This window comes from Saccoglossus kowalevskii, chromosome 7 (genome assembly GCF_978046115.1).
Source record: "Saccoglossus kowalevskii chromosome 7, keSacKowa6.1, whole genome shotgun sequence".
Lineage (NCBI taxonomy): Eukaryota > Metazoa > Hemichordata > Enteropneusta > Harrimaniidae > Saccoglossus > Saccoglossus kowalevskii.
In genome coordinates, this window is record NC_140647.1 from 14,238,546 (window position 1) to 14,261,392 (window position 22,847).

The window sequence follows — 22,847 nt, forward strand, 5'->3', positions numbered from 1 at the left end:
AATTCTGAATATTTCTGATTATAAATTCGTTACATCGAGGCTCACTTAAGGAGGCTAAAACATGAATATCGTCGGGGAATTAGCTCATGTGGTAGAGCGCTCGCTTAGCATGTGAGAGGTACCGGGATCGATACTCGGATTCTCCATTGAGTTGTGTACAATAACTAGTTGTTTTTGAGACTCAAACCTTCGAATTACAAGGAGTATTATATCAGTATGTTTACGGTCACTGTGATAATCATTGTTTAGAAAAAATAAATTCGTTACATCGAGGCTCACTTAAGGAGGCTCAAACATGAATATCGTCGGGGAATTAGCTCATGTGGTAGAGCGCTCGCTTAGCATGTGAAAAGTACCGGGATCGATACCCGGATTCTCCAGTGAGTCGAATGCAACAACTTGTTGTTTTTGTGACTCAAACCCTTGAATTACAAGTTATATTATGACAGTATGTTTACGGTCACTGTGATAATAATTGTTTAGAAAAAAATGATTTGTTCAATTCTAAGAAATTTTACTTTACGAGCAAATGATTGAAATTCTGAATATTTCTGATTATAAATTTGTTACATCAAGGCTCACTTAAGGAGGCTGAAACGTGAATATCATCAGGGAATAGGCTCAAGTGGTAGAGCGCTCGCTTAGCATGTGAGAGGTACCGGGATCGATACTCGGATTCTCCATTGAGTTGTGTACAATAACTAGTTGTTTTTGAGACTCAAACCTTCGAATTACAAGTAGTATTATATCAGTATGTTTACGGTCACTGTGATAATCATTGTTTAGAAAAAATAAATTCGTTACATCGAGGCTCACTTAAGGAGGCTCAAACGTGAATATCGTCGGGGAATTAGCTCATGTGGTAGAGCGCTCGCTTAGCATGTGAAAAGTACCGGGATCGATACCCGGATTCTCCAGTGAGTCGAATTCAACAACTAGTTGTTTTTGAGACTCAAACCCTCGAATTACAAGTTATATTATGACAGTATGTTTACGGTCACTGTGATAATAATTGTTTAGAAAAAAATGATTTGTTCAATTCTAAGAAATTTTACTTTACGAGCAAATGATTGAAATTCTGAATATTTCTGATTATAAATTTGTTACATCAAGGCTCACTTAAGGAGGCTGAAACGTGAATATCATCAGGGAATAGGCTCAAGTGGTAGAGCGCTCGCTTAGCATGTGAGAGGTACCGGGATCGATACTCGGATTCTCCATTGAGTTGTGTACAATAACTAGTTGTTTTTGAGACTCAAACCTTCGAATTACAAGTAGTATTATATCAGTATGTTTACGGTCACTGTGATAATCATTGTTTAGAAAAAATAAATTCGTTACATCGAGGCTCACTTAAGGAGGCTCAAACGTGAATATCGTCGGGGAATTAGCTCATGTGGTAGAGCGCTCGCTTAGCATGTGAAAAGTACCGGGATCGATACCCGGATTCTCCAGTGAGTCGAATTCAACAACTAGTTGTCTTTGAGACTCAAACCCTCGAATTACAAGTTATATTATGACAGTATGTTTACGGTCACTGTGATAATAATTGTTTGGAAAAAATGATTTGTTCAATTCTAAGTAATTTTACTTTACGAGCATATGATTGAAATTCTGAATATTTCTGATTATAAATTACTTACATCGAGACTCACTTAAGGAGGCTCAAACGTGAATATCGTCGGGGGAATTAGCTCAAGTGGTAGCATTAGCTCGCTTAGCATGTGAGATATACCGGGATCGATACCCGGATTCTCCATTGAGTTGTGCACAATAACTAGTTGTTTTTGAGACTCAAACCTTCGAATTACAAGTAGTATTATATCAGTATATTTACGGTCACTGTGATAATCATTATTTAGAAAAAATAAATTCGTTACATCGAGGCTCACTTAAGGAGGCTCAAACGTGAATATCGTCAGGGAATTAGCTCATGTGGTAGAGCGCTCGCTTAGCATGTGAGAGGTACCCGGATCGATACCCGGATTCTCCAGTGAGTCGAATGCAACAACTTGTTGTTTTTGTGACTCAAACCCTTGAATTACAAGTTATATTATGATAGTATTTTTATGGTCACTATGATAATAATTGTTTAGAAAAAATAATTTGTTCAATTCTAAGTAATTTGACTTTACGAGCATATGATTGAAATTCTGAATATTTCTGATTATAAATTCGTTACATCGAGGCTCACTTAAGGAGGCTCAAACATGAATATCGTCGGGGAATTAGCTCATGTGGTAGAGCGCTCGCTTAGCATGTGAGAGGTACCGGGATCGATACTCGGATTCTCCATGAGTTGTGTACAATAACTAGTTCTTTTTGAGACTCAATCCTTCGAATTACAAGTTGTATTATATCAGTATGTTTACGGTCACTGTGATAATCATTGTTTAGAAAAAATAAATTCGTTACATCGAGGCTCACTTAAGGAGGCTCAAACATGAATATCGTCGGGGAATTAGCTCATGTGGTAGAGCGCTCGCTTAGCATGTGAAAAGTACCGGGATCGATACCCGGATTCTCCAGTGAGTCGAATTCAACAACTAGTTGTTTTTGAGACTCAAACCCTCGAATTACAAGTTATATTATGACAGTATGTTTACGGTCACTGTGATAATAATTGTTTAGAAAAAAATGATTTGTTCAATTCTAAGAAATTTTACTTTACGAGCATATGATTGAAATTCTGAATATTTCTGATTATAAATTAGTTACATCGAGACTCACTTAAGGAGGCTCAAACATGAATATCGTCGGGGAATTAGCTCATGTGGTAGAGCGCTCGCTTAGCATGTGAGAGGTACCGGGATCGATACCCGGATTCTCCAGTGAGTCGAATTCAACAACTAGTTGTTTTTGAGACTCAAACCCTCGAATTACAAGTTATATTATGACAGTGTGTTTACGGTCACTGTGATAATAATTGTTTAGAAAAAAATGATTTGTTCAATTCTAAGAAATTTTACTTTACGAGCAAATGATTGAAATTCTGAATATTTCTGATTATAAATTCGTTACATCGAGGCTCACTTAAGGAGGCTGAAACGTGAATATCATCAGGGAATAGGCTCAAGTGGTAGAGCGCTCGCTTAGCATGTGAGAGGTACCGGGATCGATACTCGGATTCTCCATTGAGTTGTGTACAATAACTACTTGTTTTTGAGACTCAAACCCTCGAATTACAAGTTATATTATGACAGTATGTTTACGATCACTGTGATAATCATTGTTTAGAAAAAATGATTTGTTCAATTCTAAGTAATTTGACTTTACGAGCAAAATGATTGAATTCTGAATATTTCTGATTATAAATTAGATACATCGAGACTCACTTAAGGAGGCTCAAACGTCAATATTGTCGGGGAATTAGCTCAAGTGGTAGAGCGCTCGCTTAGCATGTGAGAGGTACCGGTATCGATACCCGGATTCTCCAGTGAGTCGAATGCAACAACTTGTTGTTTTATGACTCAAACCCTTGAATTACAAATTAAATTATGACAGTATGTTTACGGTCACTGTGATAATAATTGTTTAGAAAAAAATAATTTGTTCAATTCTAAGTAATTTTACTTTACGAGCATATCATTGAAATTCTGAATATTTCTGATTATAAATTCGTTACATCGAGGCTCACTTAAGGAGGCTCAAACATGAATATCGTCGGGGAATTAGCTCATGTGGTAGAGCGCTCGCTTAGCATGTGAGAGGTACCGGGATCGATACCCGGATTCTCCAGTGAGTCGAATTCAACAACTAGTTGTTTTTGAGACTCAAACCCTCGAATTACAAGTTATATTATGACAGTGTGTTTATGGTCACTGTGATAATAATTGTTTAGAAAAAATAATTTGTTCAATTCTAAGTAATTTGACTTTACGAGCATATGATTGAAATTCTGAATATTTCTGATTATAAATTCGTTACATCGAGGCTCACTTAAGGAGGCTCAAACATGAATATCGTCGGGGAATTAGCTCATGTGGTAGAGCGCTCGCTTAGCATGTGAGAGGTACCGGGATCGATACTCGGATTCTCCATGAGTTGTGTACAATAACTAGTTGTTTTTGAGACTCAAACCTTCGAATTACAAGTAGTATTATATCAGTATGTTTACGGTCACTGTGATAATCATTGTTTAGAAAAAATAAATTCGTTACATCGAGGCTCACTTAAGGAGGCTCAAACATGAATATCGTCGGGGAATTAGCTCATGTGGTAGAGCGCTCGCTTAGCATGTGAAAAGTACCGGGATCGATACCCGGATTCTCCAGTGAGTCGAATTCAACAACTAGTTGTTTTTGAGACTCAAACCCTCGAATTACAAGTTATATTATGACAGTATGTTTACGGTCACTGTGATAATAATTGTTTAGAAAAAAATGATTTGTTCAATTCTAAGAAATTTTACTTTACGAGCAAATGATTGAAATTCTGAATATTTCTGATTATAAATTTGTTACATCAAGGCTCACTTAAGGAGGCTGAAACGTGAATATCATCAGGGAATAGGCTCAAGTGGTAGAGCGCTCGCTTAGCATGTGAGAGGTACCGGGATCGATACTCGGATTCTCCATTGAGTTGTGTACAATAACTAGTTGTTTTTGAGACTCAAACCTTCGAATTACAAGTAGTATTATATCAGTATGTTTACGGTCACTGTGATAATCATTGTTTAGAAAAAATAAATTCGTTACATCGAGGCTCACTTAAGGAGGCTCAAACGTGAATATCGTCAGGGAATTAGCTCATGTGGTAGAGCGCTCGCTTAGCATGTGAAAAGTACCGGGATCGATACCCGGATTCTCCAGTGAGTCGAATTCAACAACTAGTTGTTTTTGAGACTCAAACCCTCGAATTACAAGTTATATTATGACAGTATGTTTACGGTCACTGTGATAATAATTGTTTAGAAAAAATAATTTGTACAATTCTAAGTAATTTCACTTTACGAGCATATGATTGAAATTCTGAATATTTCTGATTATAAATTAGTTACATCGAGACTCACTTAAGGAGGCTCAAACATGAATATCGTCGGGGAATTAGCTCATGTGGTAGGGCGCTCGCTTAGCATGTGAGAGGTACCGGGATCGATACCCGGATTCTCCAGTGAGTCGAATGCAACAACTTGTTGTTTTTGTGACTCAAACCCTTGAATTACAAATTATATTATGACAGTATGTTTACGGTCACTGTGATAATAATTGTTTAGAAAAAAATAATTTGTTCAATTCTAAGTAATTTCACTTTACGAGCATATGATTGAAATTCTGAATATTTCTGATTATAAATTAGTTACATCGAGACTCACTTAAGGAGGCTCAAACATGAATATCGTCGGGGAATTAGCTCATGTGGTAGAGCGCTCGCTTAGCATGTGAGAGGTACCGGGATCGATACCCGGATTCTCCAGTGAGTCGAATGCAACAACTTGTTGTTTTTGTGACTCAAACCCTTGAATTACAAGTTATATTATGATAGTATTTTTATGGTCACTATGATAATAATTGTTTAGAAAAAATAATTTGTTCAATTCTAAGTAATTTTACTTTACGAGCATATCATTGAAATTCTGAATATTTCTGATTATAAATTCGTTACATCGAGGCTCACTTAAGGAGGCTAAAACATGAATATCGTCGGGGAATTAGCTCATGTGGTAGAGCGCTCGCTTAGCATGTGAGAGGTACCGGGATCGATACTCGGATTCTCCATTGAGTTGTGTACAATAACTAGTTGTTTTTGAGACTCAAACCTTCGAATTACAAGGAGTATTATATCAGTATGTTTACGGTCACTGTGATAATCATTGTTTAGAAAAAATAAATTCGTTACATCGAGGCTCACTTAAGGAGGCTCAAACATGAATATCGTCGGGGAATTAGCTCATGTGGTAGAGCGCTCGCTTAGCATGTGAAAAGTACCGGGATCGATACCCGGATTCTCCAGTGAGTCGAATGCAACAACTTGTTGTTTTTGTGACTCAAACCCTTGAATTACAAGTTATATTATGACAGTATGTTTACGGTCACTGTGATAATAATTGTTTAGAAAAAAATGATTTGTTCAATTCTAAGAAATTTTACTTTACGAGCAAATGATTGAAATTCTGAATATTTCTGATTATAAATTTGTTACATCAAGGCTCACTTAAGGAGGCTGAAACGTGAATATCATCAGGGAATAGGCTCAAGTGGTAGAGCGCTCGCTTAGCATGTGAGAGGTACCGGGATCGATACTCGGATTCTCCATTGAGTTGTGTACAATAACTAGTTGTTTTTGAGACTCAAACCTTCGAATTACAAGTAGTATTATATCAGTATGTTTACGGTCACTGTGATAATCATTGTTTAGAAAAAATAAATTCGTTACATCGAGGCTCACTTAAGGAGGCTCAAACGTGAATATCGTCGGGGAATTAGCTCATGTGGTAGAGCGCTCGCTTAGCATGTGAAAAGTACCGGGATCGATACCCGGATTCTCCAGTGAGTCGAATTCAACAACTAGTTGTTTTTGAGACTCAAACCCTCGAATTACAAGTTATATTATGACAGTATGTTTACGGTCACTGTGATAATAATTGTTTAGAAAAAAATGATTTGTTCAATTCTAAGAAATTTTACTTTACGAGCAAATGATTGAAATTCTGAATATTTCTGATTATAAATTTGTTACATCAAGGCTCACTTAAGGAGGCTAAAACGTGAATATCATCAGGGAATAGGCTCAAGTGGTAGAGCGCTCGCTTAGCATGTGAGAGGTACCGGGATCGATACTCGGATTCTCCATTGAGTTGTGTACAATAACTAGTTGTTTTTGAGACTCAAACCTTCGAATTACAAGTAGTATTATATCAGTATGTTTACGGTCACTGTGATAATCATTGTTTAGAAAAAATAAATTCGTTACATCGAGGCTCACTTAAGGAGGCTCAAACGTGAATATCGTCGGGGAATTAGCTCATGTGGTAGAGCGCTCGCTTAGCATGTGAAAAGTACCGGGATCGATACCCGGATTCTCCAGTGAGTCGAATTCAACAACTAGTTGTCTTTGAGACTCAAACCCTCGAATTACAAGTTATATTATGACAGTATGTTTACGGTCACTGTGATAATAATTGTTTAGAAAAAAATAATTTGTTCAATTCTAAGTAATTTCACTTTACGAGCATATGATTGAAATTCTGAATATTTCTGATTATAAATTAGTTACATCGAGACTCACTTAAGGAGGCTCAAACATGAATATCGTCGGGGAATTAGCTCATGTGGTAGGGCGCTCGCTTAGCATGTGAGAGGTACCGGGATCGATACCCGGATTCTCCAGTGAGTCGAATGCAACAACTTGTTGTTTTTGTGACTCAAACCCTTGAATTACAAATTATATTATGACAGTATGTTTACGGTCACTGTGATAATAATTGTTTAGAAAAAAATAATTTGTTCAATTCTAAGTAATTTCACTTTACGAGCATATGATTGAAATTCTGAATATTTCTGATTATAAATTAGTTACATCGAGACTCACTTAAGGAGGCTCAAACATGAATATCGTCGGGGAATTAGCTCATGTGGTAGAGCGCTCGCTTAGCATGTGAGAGGTACCGGGATCGATACCCGGATTCTCCAGTGAGTCGAATTCAACAACTAGTTGTTTTTGAGACTCAAACCCTCGAATTACAAGTTATATTATGACAGTGTGTTTACGGTCACTGTGATAATAATTGTTTAGAAAAAAATGATTTGTTCAATTCTAAGAAATTTTACTTTACGAGCAAATGATTGAAATTCTGAATATTTCTGATTATAAATTCGTTACATCGAGGCTCACTTAAGGAGGCTGAAACGTGAATATCATCAGGGAATAGGCTCAAGTGGTAGAGCGCTCGCTTAGCATGTGAGAGGTACCGGGATCGATACTCGGATTCTCCATTGAGTTGTGTACAATAACTACTTGTTTTTGAGACTCAAACCCTCGAATTACAAGTTATATTATGACAGTATGTTTACGATCACTGTGATAATCATTGTTTAGAAAAAATGATTTGTTCAATTCTAAGTAATTTGACTTTACGAGCAAAATGATTGAATTCTGAATATTTCTGATTATAAATTAGATACATCGAGACTCACTTAAGGAGGCTCAAACGTCAATATTGTCGGGGAATTAGCTCAAGTGGTAGAGCGCTCGCTTAGCATGTGAGAGGTACCGGTATCGATACCGATACCCGGATTCTCCAGTGAGTCGAATGCAACAACTTGTTGTTTTGTGACTCAAACCCTTGAATTACAAATTAAATTATGACAGTATGTTTACGGTCACTGTGATAATAATTGTTTAGAAAAAAATAATTTGTTCAATTCTAAGTAATTTTACTTTACGAGCATATCATTGAAATTCTGAATATTTCTGATTATAAATTCGTTACATCGAGGCTCACTTAAGGAGGCTCAAACATGAATATCGTCGGGGAATTAGCTCATGTGGTAGAGCGCTCGCTTAGCATGTGAGAGGTACCGGGATCGATACCCGGATTCTCCAGTGAGTCGAATTCAACAACTAGTTGTTTTTGAGACTCAAACCCTCGAATTACAAGTTATATTATGACAGTGTGTTTATGGTCACTGTGATAATAATTGTTTAGAAAAAATAATTTGTTCAATTCTAAGTAATTTGACTTTACGAGCATATGATTGAAATTCTGAATATTTCTGATTATAAATTCGTTACATCGAGGCTCACTTAAGGAGGCTCAAACATGAATATCGTCGGGGAATTAGCTCATGTGGTAGAGCGCTCGCTTAGCATGTGAGAGGTACCGGGATCGATACTCGGATTCTCCATGAGTTGTGTACAATAACTAGTTGTTTTTGAGACTCAAACCTTCGAATTACAAGTAGTATTATATCAGTATGTTTACGGTCACTGTGATAATCATTGTTTAGAAAAAATAAATTCGTTACATCGAGGCTCACTTAAGGAGGCTCAAACATGAATATCGTCCGGGAATTAGCTCATGTGGTAGAGCGCTCGCTTAGCATGTGAAAAGTACCGGGATCGATACCCGGATTCTCCAGTGAGTCGAATTCAACAACTAGTTGTTTTTGAGACTCAAACCCTCGAATTACAAGTTATATTATGACAGTATGTTTACGGTCACTGTGATAATAATTGTTTAGAAAAAAATGATTTGTTCAATTCTAAGAAATTTTACTTTACGAGCAAATGATTGAAATTCTGAATATTTCTGATTATAAATTTGTTACATCAAGGCTCACTTAAGGAGGCTGAAACGTGAATATCATCAGGGAATAGGCTCAAGTGGTAGAGCGCTCGCTTAGCATGTGAGAGGTACCGGGATCGATACTCGGATTCTCCATTGAGTTGTGTACAATAACTAGTTGTTTTTGAGACTCAAACCTTCGAATTACAAGTAGTATTATATCAGTATGTTTACGGTCACTGTGATAATCATTGTTTAGAAAAAATAAATTCGTTACATCGAGGCTCACTTAAGGAGGCTCAAACGTGAATATCGTCAGGGAATTAGCTCATGTGGTAGAGCGCTCGCTTAGCATGTGAAAAGTACCGGGATCGATACCCGGATTCTCCAGTGAGTCGAATTCAACAACTAGTTGTTTTTGAGACTCAAACCCTCGAATTACAAGTTATATTATGACAGTATGTTTACGGTCACTGTGATAATAATTGTTTAGAAAAAAATAATTTGTTCAATTCTAAGTAATTTCACTTTACGAGCATATGATTGAAATTCTGAATATTTCTGATTATAAATTAGTTACATCGAGACTCACTTAAGGAGGCTCAAACATGAATATCGTCGGGGAATTAGCTCATGTGGTAGGGCGCTCGCTTAGCATGTGAGAGGTACCGGGATCGATACCCGGATTCTCCAGTGAGTCGAATGCAACAACTTGTTGTTTTTGTGACTCAAACCCTTGAATTACAAATTATATTATGACAGTATGTTTACGGTCACTGTGATAATAATTGTTTAGAAAAAAATAATTTGTTCAATTCTAAGTAATTTCACTTTACGAGCATATGATTGAAATTCTGAATATTTCTGATTATAAATTAGTTACATCGAGACTCACTTAAGGAGGCTCAAACATGAATATCGTCGGGGAATTAGCTCATGTGGTAGAGCGCTCGCTTAGCATGTGAGAGGTACCGGGATCGATACCCGGATTCTCCAGTGAGTCGAATGCAACAACTTGTTGTTTTTGTGACTCAAACCCTTGAATTACAAGTTATATTATGATAGTATTTTTATGGTCACTATGATAATAATTGTTTAGAAAAAATAATTTGTTCAATTCTAAGTAGTTTTACTTTACGAGCATATCATTGAAATTCTGAATATTTCTGATTATAAATTCGTTACATCGAGGCTCACTTAAGGAGGCTAAAACATGAATATCGTCGGGGAATTAGCTCATGTGGTAGAGCGCTCGCTTAGCATGTGAGAGGTACCGGGATCGATACTCGGATTCTCCATTGAGTTGTGTACAATAACTAGTTGTTTTTGAGACTCAAACCTTCGAATTACAAGGAGTATTATATCAGTATGTTTACGGTCACTGTGATAATCATTGTTTAGAAAAAATAAATTCGTTACATCGAGGCTCACTTAAGGAGGCTCAAACATGAATATCGTCGGGGAATTAGCTCATGTGGTAGAGCGCTCGCTTAGCATGTGAAAAGTACCGGGATCGATACCCGGATTCTCCAGTGAGTCGAATGCAACAACTTGTTGTTTTTGTGACTCAAACCCTTGAATTACAAGTTATATTATGACAGTATGTTTACGGTCACTGTGATAATAATTGTTTAGAAAAAAATGATTTGTTCAATTCTAAGAAATTTTACTTTACGAGCAAATGATTGAAATTCTGAATATTTCTGATTATAAATTCGTTACATCGAGGCTCACTTAAGGAGGCTGAAACGTGAATATCATCAGGGAATAGGCTCAAGTGATAGAGCGCTCGCTTAGCATGTGAGAGGTACCGGGACCGATACTCGGATTCTCCATTGAGTTGTGTACAATAACTACTTGTTTTTGAGACTCAAACCCTCGAATTACATGTTATATTATGACAGTATGTTTACGGTCACTGTGATAATCATTGTTTAGAAAAAATGATTTGTTCAATTCTAAGTAATTTGACTTTACGAGCAAAATGATTGAATTCTGAATATTTTTGATTATAAATTAGATACATCGAGACTCACTTAAGGAGGCTCAAACGTCAATATTGTCGGGGAATTAGCTCAAGTGGTAGAGCGCTCGCTTAGCATGTGAGAGGTGCCGGTATCGATACCCGGATTCTCCAGTGAGTCGAATGCAACAACTTGTTGTTTTTGTGACTCAAACCCTTGAATTACAAATTATATTATGACAGTATGTTTACGGTCACTGTGATAATAATTGTTTAGAAAAAAATAATTTGTTCAATTCTAAGTAATTTCACTTTACGAGCATATGATTGAAATTCTGAATATTTCTGATTATAAATTAGTTACATCGAGACTCACTTAAGGAGGCTCAAACATGAATATCGTCGGGGAATTAGCTCATGTGGTAGAGCGCTCGCTTAGCATGTGAGAGGTACCGGGATCGATACCCGGATTCTCCAGTGAGTCGAATGCAACAACTTGTTGTTTTTGTGACTCAAACCCTTGAATTACAAGTTATATTATGATAGTATTTTTATGGTCACTATGATAATAATTGTTTAGAAAAAATAATTTGTTCAATGCTAAGTAATTTGACTTTACGAGCATATGATTGAAATTCTGAATATTTCTGATTATAAATTCGTTACATCGAGGCTCACTTAAGGAGGCTCAAACATGAATATTGTCGGGGAATTAGCTCATGTGGTAGAGCGCTCGCTTAGCATGTGAGAGGTACCGGGATCGATACTCGGATTCTCCATTGAGTTGTGTACAATAACTAGTTGTATTTGAGACTCAAACCTTCGAATTACAAGTAGTATTATATCAGTATGTTTACGGTCACTGTGATAATCATTGTTTAGAAAAAATAAATTCGTTACATCGAGGCTCACTTAAGGAGGCTCAAACGTGAATATCGTCAGGGAATTAGCTCATGTGGTAGAGCGCTCGCTTAGCATGTGAAAGGTACCGGGATCGATACCCGGATTCTCCAGTGAGTCGAATTCAACAACTAGTTGTTTTTGAGACTCAAACCCTCGAATTACAAGTTATATTATGACAGTATGTTTACGGTCACTGTGATAATAATTGTTTAGAAAAAATGATTTGTTCAATTCTAAGTAATTTTACTTTACGAGCAAATGATTGAAATTCTGAATATTTCTGATTATAAATTCGTTACATCGAGACTCACTTAAGGAGGCTCAAACGTCAATATTGTTGGGGAATTAGCTCAAGTGGTAGAGCGCTCGCTTAGCATGTGAGAGGTACCGGTATCGATACCCGGATTCTCCAGTGAGTCGAATGCAACAACTTGTTGTTTTTGTGACTCAAACCCTTGAATTACAAGTTATATTATGATAGTATTTTTTATGGTCACTATGATAATAATTGTTTAGAAAAAATAATTTGTTCAATTCTAAGTAATTTGACTTTACGAGCATATGATTGAAATTCTGAATATTTCTGATTATAAATTCGTTACATCGAGGCTCACTTAAGGAGGCTCAAACATGAATATCGTCGGGGAATTAGCTCATGTGGTAGAGCGCTCGCTTAGCATGTGAAAAGTACCGGGATCGATACCCGGATTCTCCAGTGAGTCGAATTCAACAACTAGTTGTTTTTGAGACTCAAACCCTCGAATTACAAGTTATATTATGACAGTATGTTTACGGTCACTGTGATAATAATTGTTTAGAAAAAAATGAATTGTTCAATTCTAAGAAATTTTACTTTACGAGCAAATGATTGAAATTCTGAATATTTCTGATTATAAATTCGTTACATCGAGGCTCACTTAAGGAGGCTGAAACGTGAATATCATCAGGGAATAGGCTCAAGTGGTAGAGCGCTCGCTTAGCATGTGAGAGGTACCGGGATCGATACTCCGATTCTCCATTGAGTTGTGTACAATAACTACTTGTTTTTGAGACTCAAACCCTCGAATTACAAGTTATATTATGACAGTATGTTTACGATCACTGTGATAATCATTGTTTAGAAAAAATGATTTGTTCAATTCTAAGTAATTTGACTTTACGAGCAAAATGATTGAATTCTGAATATTTCTGATTATAAATTAGATACATCGAGACTCACTTAAGGAGGCTCAAACGTCAATATTGTCGGGGAATTAGCTCAAGTGGTAGAGCGCTCGCTTAGCATGTGAGAGGTACCGGTATCGATACCCGGATTCTCCAGTGAGTCGAATGCAACAACTTGTTGTTTTGTGACTCAAACCCTTGAATTACAAATTAAATTATGACAGTATGTTTACGGTCACTGTGATAATAATTGTTTAGAAAAAAATAATTTGTTCAATTCTAAGTAATTTCACTTTACGAGCATATGATTGAAATTCTGAATATTTCTGATTATAAATTAGTTACATCGAGACTCACTTAAGGAGGCTCAAACATGAATATCGTCGGGGAATTAGCTCATGTGGTAGAGCGCTCGCTTAGCATGTGAGAGGTACCGGGATCGATACCCGGATTCTCCAGTGAGTCGAATGTAACAACTTGTTGTTTTTGTGACTCAAACCCTTGAATTACAAGTTATATTATGATAGTATTTTTATGGTCACTATGATAATAATTGTTTAGAAAAAATAATTTGTTCAATTCTAAGTAATTTGACTTTACGAGCATATGATTGAAATTCTGAATATTTCTGATTGTAAATTCGTTACATCGAGGCTCACTTAAGGAGGCTCAAACATGAATATCGTCGGGGAATTAGCTCATGTGGTAGAGCGCTCGCTTAGCATGTGAGAGGTACCGGTATCGATACTCGGATTCTCCATTGAGTTGTGTACAATAACTAGTTGTTTTTGAGACTCAAACCTTCGAATTACAAGTAGTATTATATCAGTATGTTTACGGTCACTGTGATAATCATTGTTTAGAAAAAATAAATTCGTTACATCGAGGCTCACTTAAGGAGGCTGAAACGTGAATATCATTGGGGAATAGGCTCTAGTGGTAGAGCGCTCGGTTAGCATGTGAGAGGTACCGGGATCGATACTCGGATTCTCCATTGAGTTGTGTACAATAACTAGTTGTTTTTGAGACTCAAACCTTCGAATTACAAGTAGTATTATATCAGTATGTTTACGGTCACTGTGATAATCATTGTTGAGAAAAAATAAATTCGTTACATCGAGGCTCACTTAAGGAGGCTCAAACATGAATATCGTCAGGGAATTAGCTCATGTGGTAGAGCGCTCGCTTAGCATGTGAAAGGTACGGGGATCGATACCCGGATTCTCCAGTGAGTCGAATTCAACAACTAGTTGTTTTTGAGACTCAAACCCTCGAATTACAAGTTATATTATGACAGTATGTTTACGGTCACTGTGATAATAATTGTTTAGAAAAAATGATTTGTTCAATTCTAAGTAATTTTACTTTACGAGCAAATGATTGAAATTCTGAATATTTCTGATTATAAATTCGTTACATCGAGACTCACTTAAGGAGGCTCAAACATGAATATCGTCGGGGAATTAGCTCAAGTGGTAAAGCGCTCGCTTAGCATGTGAGAGGTACCGTGATCGATACCCAGATTCTCCAGTGAGTCGAATGCAACAACTCGTTGTTTTTGAGACTCAAACCTTCGAATTACAAGGAGTATTATATCAGTATGTTTACGGTCACTGTGATAATAATTGTTTAGAAAAAATAATTTGTTCAATTCTAAGTAATTTGACTTTACGAGCATATGATTGAATTTCTGAATATTTCTGATTATAAATTAGATACATCGAGACTCACTTAAGGAGGCTCAAACGCCAATATCGTCGGGGAATTAGCTCAAGTGGTAGAGCGCTCGCTTAGCATGTGAGAGGTACCGGGATCGATACTCGGATTCTCCATTGAGTTGTGTACAATAACTAGTTGTTTTTGAGACTCAAACCTTCGAATTACAAGGAGTATTATATCAGTATGTTTACGGTCACTGTGATAATCATTGTTTAGAAAAAATAAATTCGTTACATCGAGGCTCACTTAAGGAGGCTCAAACATGAATATCGTCGGGGAATTAGCTCATGTGGTAGAGCGCTCGCTTAGCATGTGAAAAGTACCGGGATCGATACCCGGATTCTCCAGTGAGTCGAATGCAACAACTTGTTGTTTTTGTGACTCAAACCCTTGAATTACAAGTTATATTATGACAGTATGTTTACGGTCACTGTGATAATAATTGTTTAGAAAAAAATGATTTGTTCAATTCTAAGAAATTTTACTTTACGAGCAAATGATTGAAATTCTGAATATTTCTGATTATAAATTCGTTACATCGAGGCTCACTTAAGGAGGCTGAAACGTGAATATCATCAGGGAATAGGCTCAAGTGATAGAGCGCTCGCTTAGCATGTGAGAGGTACCGGGACCGATACTCGGATTCTCCATTGAGTTGTGTACAATAACTACTTGTTTTTGAGACTCAAACCCTCGAATTACATGTTATATTATGACAGTATGTTTACGGTCACTGTGATAATCATTGTTTAGAAAAAATGATTTGTTCAATTCTAAGTAATTTGACTTTACGAGCAAAATGATTGAATTCTGAATATTTCTGATTATAAATTAGATACATCGAGACTCACTTAAGGAGGCTCAAACGTCAATATTGTCAAGGAATTAGCTCAAGTGGTAGAGCGCTCGCTTAGCATGTGAGAGGTGCCGGTATCGATACCCGGATTCTCCAGTGAGTCGAATGCAACAACTTGTTGTTTTTGTGACTCAAACCCTTGAATTACAAATTATATTATGACAGTATGTTTACGGTCACTGTGATAATAATTGTTTAGAAAAAAATAATTTGTTCAATTCTAAGTAATTTCACTTTACGAGCATATGATTGAAATTCTGAATATTTCTGATTATAAATTAGTTACATCGAGACTCACTTAAGGAGGCTCAAACATGAATATCGTCGGGGAATTAGCTCATGTGGTAGAGCGCTCGCTTAGCATGTGAGAGGTACCGGGATCGATACCCGGATTCTCCAGTGAGTCGAATGCAACAACTTGTTGTTTTTGTGACTCAAACCCTTGAATTACAAGTTATATTATGATAGTATTTTTATGGTCACTATGATAATAATTGTTTAGAAAAAATAATTTGTTCAATGCTAAGTAATTTGACTTTACGAGCATATGATTGAAATTCTGAATATTTCTGATTATAAATTCGTTACATCGAGGCTCACTTAAGGAGGCTCAAACATGAATATTGTCGGGGAATTAGCTCATGTGGTAGAGCGCTCGCTTAGCATGTGAGAGGTACCGGGATCGATACTCGGATTCTCCATTGAGTTGTGTACAATAACTAGTTGTATTTGAGACTCAAACCTTCGAATTACAAGTAGTATTATATCAGTATGTTTACGGTCACTGTGATAATCATTGTTTAGAAAAAATAAATTCGTTACATCGAGGCTCACTTAAGGAGGCTCAAACGTGAATATCGTCAGGGAATTAGCTCATGTGGTAGAGCGCTCGCTTAGCATGTGAAAGGTACCGGGATCGATACCCGGATTCTCCAGTGAGTCGAATTCAACAACTAGTTGTTTTTGAGACTCAAACCCTCGAATTACAAGTTATATTATGACAGTATGTTTACGGTCACTGTGATAATAATTGTTTAGAAAAAATGATTTGTTCAATTCTAAGTAATTTTACTTTACGAGCAAATGATTGAAATTCTGAATATTTCTGATTATAAATTCGTTACATCGAGACTCACTTAAGGAGGCTCAAACGTCAATATTGTTGGGGAATTAGCTCAAGTGGTAGAGCGCTCGCTTAGCATGTGAGAGGTACCGGTATCGATACCCGGATTCTCCAGTGAGTCGAATGCAACAACTTGTTGTTTTTGTGACTCAAACCCTTGAATTACAAGTTATATTATGATAGTATTTTTTATGGTCACTATGATAATAATTGTTTAGAAAAAATAATTTGTTCAATTCTAAGTAATTTGACTTTACGAGCATATGATTGAAATTCTGAATATTTCTGATTATAAATTCGTTACATCGAGGCTCACTTAAGGAGGCTCAAACATGAATATCGTCGGGGAATTAGCTCATGTGGTAGAGCGCTCGCTTAGCATGTGAAAAGTACCGGGATCGATACCCGGATTCTCCAGTGAGTCGAATTCAACAACTAGTTGTTTTTGAGACTCAAACCCTCGAATTACAAGTTATATTATGACAGTATGTTTACGGTCACTGTGATAATAATTGTTTAGAAAAAAATGATTTGTTCAATTCTAAGAAATTTTACTTTACGAGCAAATGATTGAAATTCTGAATATTTCTGATTATAAATTCGTTACATCGAGGCTCACTTAAGGAGGCTGAAACGTGAATATCATCAGGGAATAGGCTCAAGTGGTAGAGCGCTCGCTTAGCATGTGAGAGGTACCGGGATCGATACTCGGATTCTCCATTGAGTTGTGTACAATAACTACTTGTTTTTGAGACTCAAACCCTCGAATTACAAGTTATATTATGACAGTATGTTTACGATCACTGTGATAATCATTGTTTAGAAAAAATGATTTGTTCAATTCTAAGTAATTTGACTTTACGAGCAAAATGATTGAATTCTGAATATTTCTGATTATAAATTAGATACATCGAGACTCACTTAAGGAGGCTCAAACGTCAATATTGTCGGGGAATTAGCTCAAGTGGAAGAGCGCTCGCTTAGCATGTGAGAGGTACCGGTATCGATACCCGGATTCTCCAGTGAGTCGAATGCAACAACTTGTTGTTTTGTGACTCAAACCCTTGAATTACAAATTAAATTATGACAGTATGTTTACGGTCACTGTGATAATAATTGTTTAGAAAAAAATAATTTGTTCAATTCTAAGTAATTTCACTTTACGAGCATATGATTGAAATTCTGAATATTTCTGATTATAAATTAGTTACATCGAGACTCACTTAAGGAGGCTCAAACATGAATATCGTCGGGGAATTAGCTCATGTGGTAGAGCGCTCGCTTAGCATGTGAGAGGTACCGGGATCGATACCCGGATTCTCCAGTGAGTCGAATGTAACAACTTGTTGTTTTTGTGACTCAAACCCTTGAATTACAAGTTATATTATGATAGTATTTTTATGGTCACTATGATAATAATTGTTTAGAAAAAATAATTTGTTCAATTCTAAGTAATTTGACTTTACGAGCATATGATTGAAATTCTGAATATTTCTGATTGTAAATTCGTTACATCGAGGCTCACTTAAGGAGGCTCAAACATGAATATCGTCGGGGAATTAGCTCATGTGGTAGAGCGCTCGCTTAGCATGTGAGAGGTACCGGTATCGATACTCGGATTCTCCATTGAGTTGTGTACAATAACTAGTTGTTTTTGAGACTCAAACCTTCGAATTACAAGTAGTATTATATCAGTATGTTTACGGTCACTGTGATAATCATTGTTTAGAAAAAATAAATTCGTTACATCGAGGCTCACTTAAGGAGGCTGAAACGTGAATATCATTGGGGAATAGGCTCTAGTGGTAGAGCGCTCGGTTAGCATGTGAGAGGTACCGGGATCGATACTCGGATTCTCCATTGAGTTGTGTACAATAACTAGTTGTTTTTGAGACTCAAACCTTCGAATTACAAGTAGTATTATATCAGTATGTTTACGGTCACTGTGATAATCATTGTTGAGAAAAAATAAATTCGTTACATCGAGGCTCACTTAAGGAGGCTCAAACATGAATATCGTCAGGGAATTAGCTCATGTGGTAGAGCGCTCGCTTAGCATGTGAAAGGTACGGGGATCGATACCCGGATTCTCCAGTGAGTCGAATTCAACAACTAGTTGTTTTTGAGACTCAAACCCTCGAATTACAAGTTATATTATGACAGTATGTTTACGGTCACTGTGATAATAATTGTTTAGAAAAAATGATTTGTTCAATTCTAAGTAATTTTACTTTACGAGCAAATGATTGAAATTCTGAATATTTCTGATTATAAATTCGTTACATCGAGACTCACTTAAGGAGGCTCAAACATGAATATCGTCGGGGAATTAGCTCAAGTGGTAAAGCGCTCGCTTAGCATGTGAGAGGTACCGTGATCGATACCCAGATTCTCCAGTGAGTCGAATGCAACAACTCGTTGTTTTTGAGACTCAAACCTTCGAATTACAAGGAGTATTATATCAGTATGTTTACGGTCACTGTGATAATAATTGTTTAGAAAAAATAATTTGTTCAATTCTAAGTAATTTGACTTTACGAGCATATGATTGAATTTCTGAATATTTCTGATTATAAATTAGATACATCGAGACTCACTTAAGGAGGCTCAAACGCCAATATCGTCGGGGAATTAGCTCAAGTGGTAGAGCGCTCGCTTAGCATGTGAGAGGTACCGGGATCGATACCCGGATTCTCCAGTGAGTCGAATTCAACAACTAGTTGTTTTTGAGACTCAAACCCTCGAATTACAAGTTATATTATGACAGTGTGTTTATGGTCACTGTGATAATAATTGTTTAGAAAAAATAATTTGTTCAATTCTAAGTAATTTGACTTTACGAGCATATGATTGAAGTTCTGAATATTTCTGATTATAAATTCGTTACATCGAGGCTCACTTAAGGAGGCTGAAACGTGAATATCATTGGGGAATAGGCTCTAGTGGTAGAGCGCTCGCTTAGCATGTGAGAGGTACTGGGATCGATACCCGGATTCTCCAGTGGGTCGAATGCAACAACTATTTGTTTTTGAGACTCAAACCCTCGAATTACAAGTTATATTATGACAATATGTTTACGGTCACTGTGATAATAATTGTTTAGAAAAAATAAATTCGTTACATCGAGGCTCACTTAAGAAGGCTCAAACATGAATATCGTCGGGGAATTAGCTCATGTGGTAAAGCGCACGCTTAGCATGTGAGAGGTACTGGGATCGATACTCGGATTCTCCATTGAGTTGTGTACAATAAATAGTTGTTTTTGAGACTCAAACCTTCGAATTACAAGTAGTATTATATCAGTATGTTTACGGTCACTGTGATAATCATTGTTTAGAAAAAATAAATTCGTTACATCGAGGCTCACTTAAGGAGGCTCAAACGTGAATATCGTCAGGGAATTAGCTCATGTGGTAGAGCGCTCGCTTAGCATGTGAAAGGTACCGGTATCCATACCCGGATTCTCCAGTGAGTCGAATTCAACAACTAGTTGTTTTTGAGACTCAAGCCCTCGAATTACAAGTTATGTTATGACAGTAATTTGACTTTACTAGCATATGATTGAATTCTGAATATTTTTGATTATAAATTAGTTACATCGAGACTCACTTCAGGAGGCTCAAACATGAATATTGTCGGCGAATTAGCTCATGTGGTAGAGCGCTCGCTTAGCATGTGAGAGGTACCGGGATCGATACCCGGATTCTCCAGTGAGTCGAATGCAACAACTTGTTGTTTTTGTGACTTAACCCTTGAATTACAAGTTATATTATGACAGTATGTTTACGGTCACTGTGATAATAATTGTTTAGAAAAAAATAATTTGTTCAATTCTAAGTAATTTCACTTTACGAGCATATGATTGAAATTCTGAATATTTCTGATTATAAATTAGATACATCGAAACTCACTTAAGGAGGCTCAAACGTGAATATCGTCAGGGAATTAGCTCATGTGGTTGAGCGCTCGCTTAGCATGTGAAAGGTACCGGGATCGATACCCGGATTCTATAGTGAGTCGAATTCAACAACTAGTTGTTTTTGAGACTCAAACCCTCGAATTACAAGTTATATTATGACAGTATGTTTACGGTCACTGTGATAATAATTGTTTAGAAAAAAATGATTTGTTCAATTCTAAGTAATTTTACTTTACGAGCAAATGATTGAAATTCTGAATATTTCTGATTATAAATTCGTTACATCGAGGCTCACTTAAAGAGGCTCAAACATGAATATTGTCGGGGAATTAGCTCATGTGGTAGAGCGCTCGCTTAGCATGTGAGAGGTACCGGGATCGATACCCGGATTCTCCAGTGAGTCGAATGCTACAACTATTTGTTTTTGAGACTCAAACCTTCGAATTACAAGGAGTATTATATCAGTATGTTTACGGTCACTGTGATAATAATTGTTTAGAAAAAATAATTTGTTCAATTCTAAGTAATTTGACTTTACGAGCATATGATTGAAATTCTGAATATTTCTGATTATAAATTCGTTACATCGAGGCTCACTTAAGGAGGCTCAAACATGAATATCGTCGGGGAATTAGCTCATGTGGTAGAGCGCTCGCTTAGCATGTGAGAGGTACTGGGATCGATACTCGGATTCTCCATTGAGTTGTGTACAATAACTAGTTGTATTTGAGACTCAAACCTTCGAATTACAAGTAGTATTAAATCAGTATGTTTACGGTCACTGTGATAATCATTGTTTAGAAAAAATAAATTCGTTACATCGAGGCTCACTTAAGGAGGCTCAAACGTGAATATCGTCGGGGAATTAGCTCAAATGGTAGAGCGCTCGCTTAGCATGTGAGAGATACCGGGATCGATACTCGGATTCTCCATTGAGTTGTGTACAATAACTAGTTGTTTTTGAGACTCAAACCCTCGAATTACAAGTTATAATATGACAGTATGTTTACGGTCACTGTGATAATAATTGTTTAGAAAAAATGATTTGTTCAATTCTAAGTAATTTGACTTGACGAGCATATGATTGAATTCTGAATATTTCTGATTATAAATTAGATACATCGAGACTCACTTAAGGAGGCTCAAACGGCAATATCGTCGGGGAATTAGCTCAAGTGGTAGAGCGGTCGCTTAGCATGTGAGAGGTACCGGGATCGATACCCGGATTCTCCAGTGAGTCCATTTCATCAACTATTTGTTTTTGAGACTCAAACCCTCGAATTACAAGTTATATTATGACAGTATGTTTACAGTCACTGTGATAAAAATTGTTTAGAAAAAATGATTTGTTCAATTCTAAGTAATTTTACTTTACGAGCAAATGATTGAAATTCTGAATATTTCTGATTATAAATTAGTTACATCGAGACTCACTTAAGGAGGCTCAAACGTGAATATCGTTGGGGAATTAGCTAAAGTGGTAGAGCGCTCGCTTAGCATGTGAGAGGTACCGAGATCGATACCCGGATTCTCCAGTGAGTCGAATTCAACAACTAGTTGTTTTTGAGACTCAAACCCTCGAATTACAAGTTATATTATGACAGTATGTTTACGGTCACTGTGATAATAATTGTTTAGAAAAAATGATTTGTTCAATTCTAAGTAATTTGACTTTACAATCAATATGATTGAATTCTGAATATTTCTGATTATAAATTAGATACATCAAGACTCATTTAAGGAGGCTCAAACGTCAATATTGTCGGGGAATTAGCTCAAGTGGTAGAGCGCTCGCTTAGCATGTGAGAGGTACCGGGATCGATACCCGGATTCTCCAGTGATTCGAATACAACAACTTGTTGTTTTTGTGACTCAAACCCTTGAATTACAAGTTATATTATGACAGTATGTTTACGGTCACTGTGATAATAATTGTTTAGAAAAAAATGATTTGTTCAATTCTAAGTAATTTCA

General features: G+C 36.6%; 13 non-coding genes across 13 annotated transcripts; all 13 read left to right on the forward strand.

The window, feature by feature from the left end:
* Window positions 1-2,758: 2,758 nt before the first annotated feature.
* On the forward strand, window positions 2,759-2,831 carry TRNAA-AGC (transfer RNA alanine (anticodon AGC)). Its single transcript has one exon. It is a non-coding gene; the product is annotated as a tRNA-Ala (tRNA).
* Window positions 2,832-3,665: 834 nt separating this feature from the next.
* On the forward strand, window positions 3,666-3,738 carry TRNAA-AGC (transfer RNA alanine (anticodon AGC)). Its single transcript has one exon. It is a non-coding gene; the product is annotated as a tRNA-Ala (tRNA).
* Window positions 3,739-5,342: 1,604 nt separating this feature from the next.
* Window positions 5,343-5,415, forward strand: TRNAA-AGC (transfer RNA alanine (anticodon AGC)). Its single transcript has one exon. It is a non-coding gene; the product is annotated as a tRNA-Ala (tRNA).
* A 2,143-nt stretch (window positions 5,416-7,558) lies between these two features.
* TRNAA-AGC (transfer RNA alanine (anticodon AGC)) lies at window positions 7,559-7,631 on the forward strand. Its single transcript has one exon. It is a non-coding gene; the product is annotated as a tRNA-Ala (tRNA).
* An 840-nt stretch (window positions 7,632-8,471) lies between these two features.
* On the forward strand, window positions 8,472-8,544 carry TRNAA-AGC (transfer RNA alanine (anticodon AGC)). Its single transcript has one exon. It is a non-coding gene; the product is annotated as a tRNA-Ala (tRNA).
* A 1,605-nt stretch (window positions 8,545-10,149) lies between these two features.
* On the forward strand, window positions 10,150-10,222 carry TRNAA-AGC (transfer RNA alanine (anticodon AGC)). The gene has a single exon. It is a non-coding gene; the product is annotated as a tRNA-Ala (tRNA).
* Window positions 10,223-11,593: 1,371 nt separating this feature from the next.
* Window positions 11,594-11,666, forward strand: TRNAA-AGC (transfer RNA alanine (anticodon AGC)). Its single transcript has one exon. It is a non-coding gene; the product is annotated as a tRNA-Ala (tRNA).
* A 1,975-nt stretch (window positions 11,667-13,641) lies between these two features.
* On the forward strand, window positions 13,642-13,714 carry TRNAA-AGC (transfer RNA alanine (anticodon AGC)). The gene has a single exon. It is a non-coding gene; the product is annotated as a tRNA-Ala (tRNA).
* Window positions 13,715-16,157: 2,443 nt separating this feature from the next.
* Window positions 16,158-16,230, forward strand: TRNAA-AGC (transfer RNA alanine (anticodon AGC)). The gene has a single exon. It is a non-coding gene; the product is annotated as a tRNA-Ala (tRNA).
* Window positions 16,231-18,205: 1,975 nt separating this feature from the next.
* Window positions 18,206-18,278, forward strand: TRNAA-AGC (transfer RNA alanine (anticodon AGC)). The gene has a single exon. It is a non-coding gene; the product is annotated as a tRNA-Ala (tRNA).
* A 1,301-nt stretch (window positions 18,279-19,579) lies between these two features.
* Window positions 19,580-19,652, forward strand: TRNAA-AGC (transfer RNA alanine (anticodon AGC)). Its single transcript has one exon. It is a non-coding gene; the product is annotated as a tRNA-Ala (tRNA).
* Window positions 19,653-21,196: 1,544 nt separating this feature from the next.
* Window positions 21,197-21,269, forward strand: TRNAA-AGC (transfer RNA alanine (anticodon AGC)). Its single transcript has one exon. It is a non-coding gene; the product is annotated as a tRNA-Ala (tRNA).
* A 1,368-nt stretch (window positions 21,270-22,637) lies between these two features.
* Window positions 22,638-22,710, forward strand: TRNAA-AGC (transfer RNA alanine (anticodon AGC)). The gene has a single exon. It is a non-coding gene; the product is annotated as a tRNA-Ala (tRNA).
* Window positions 22,711-22,847: the final 137 nt, after the last annotated feature.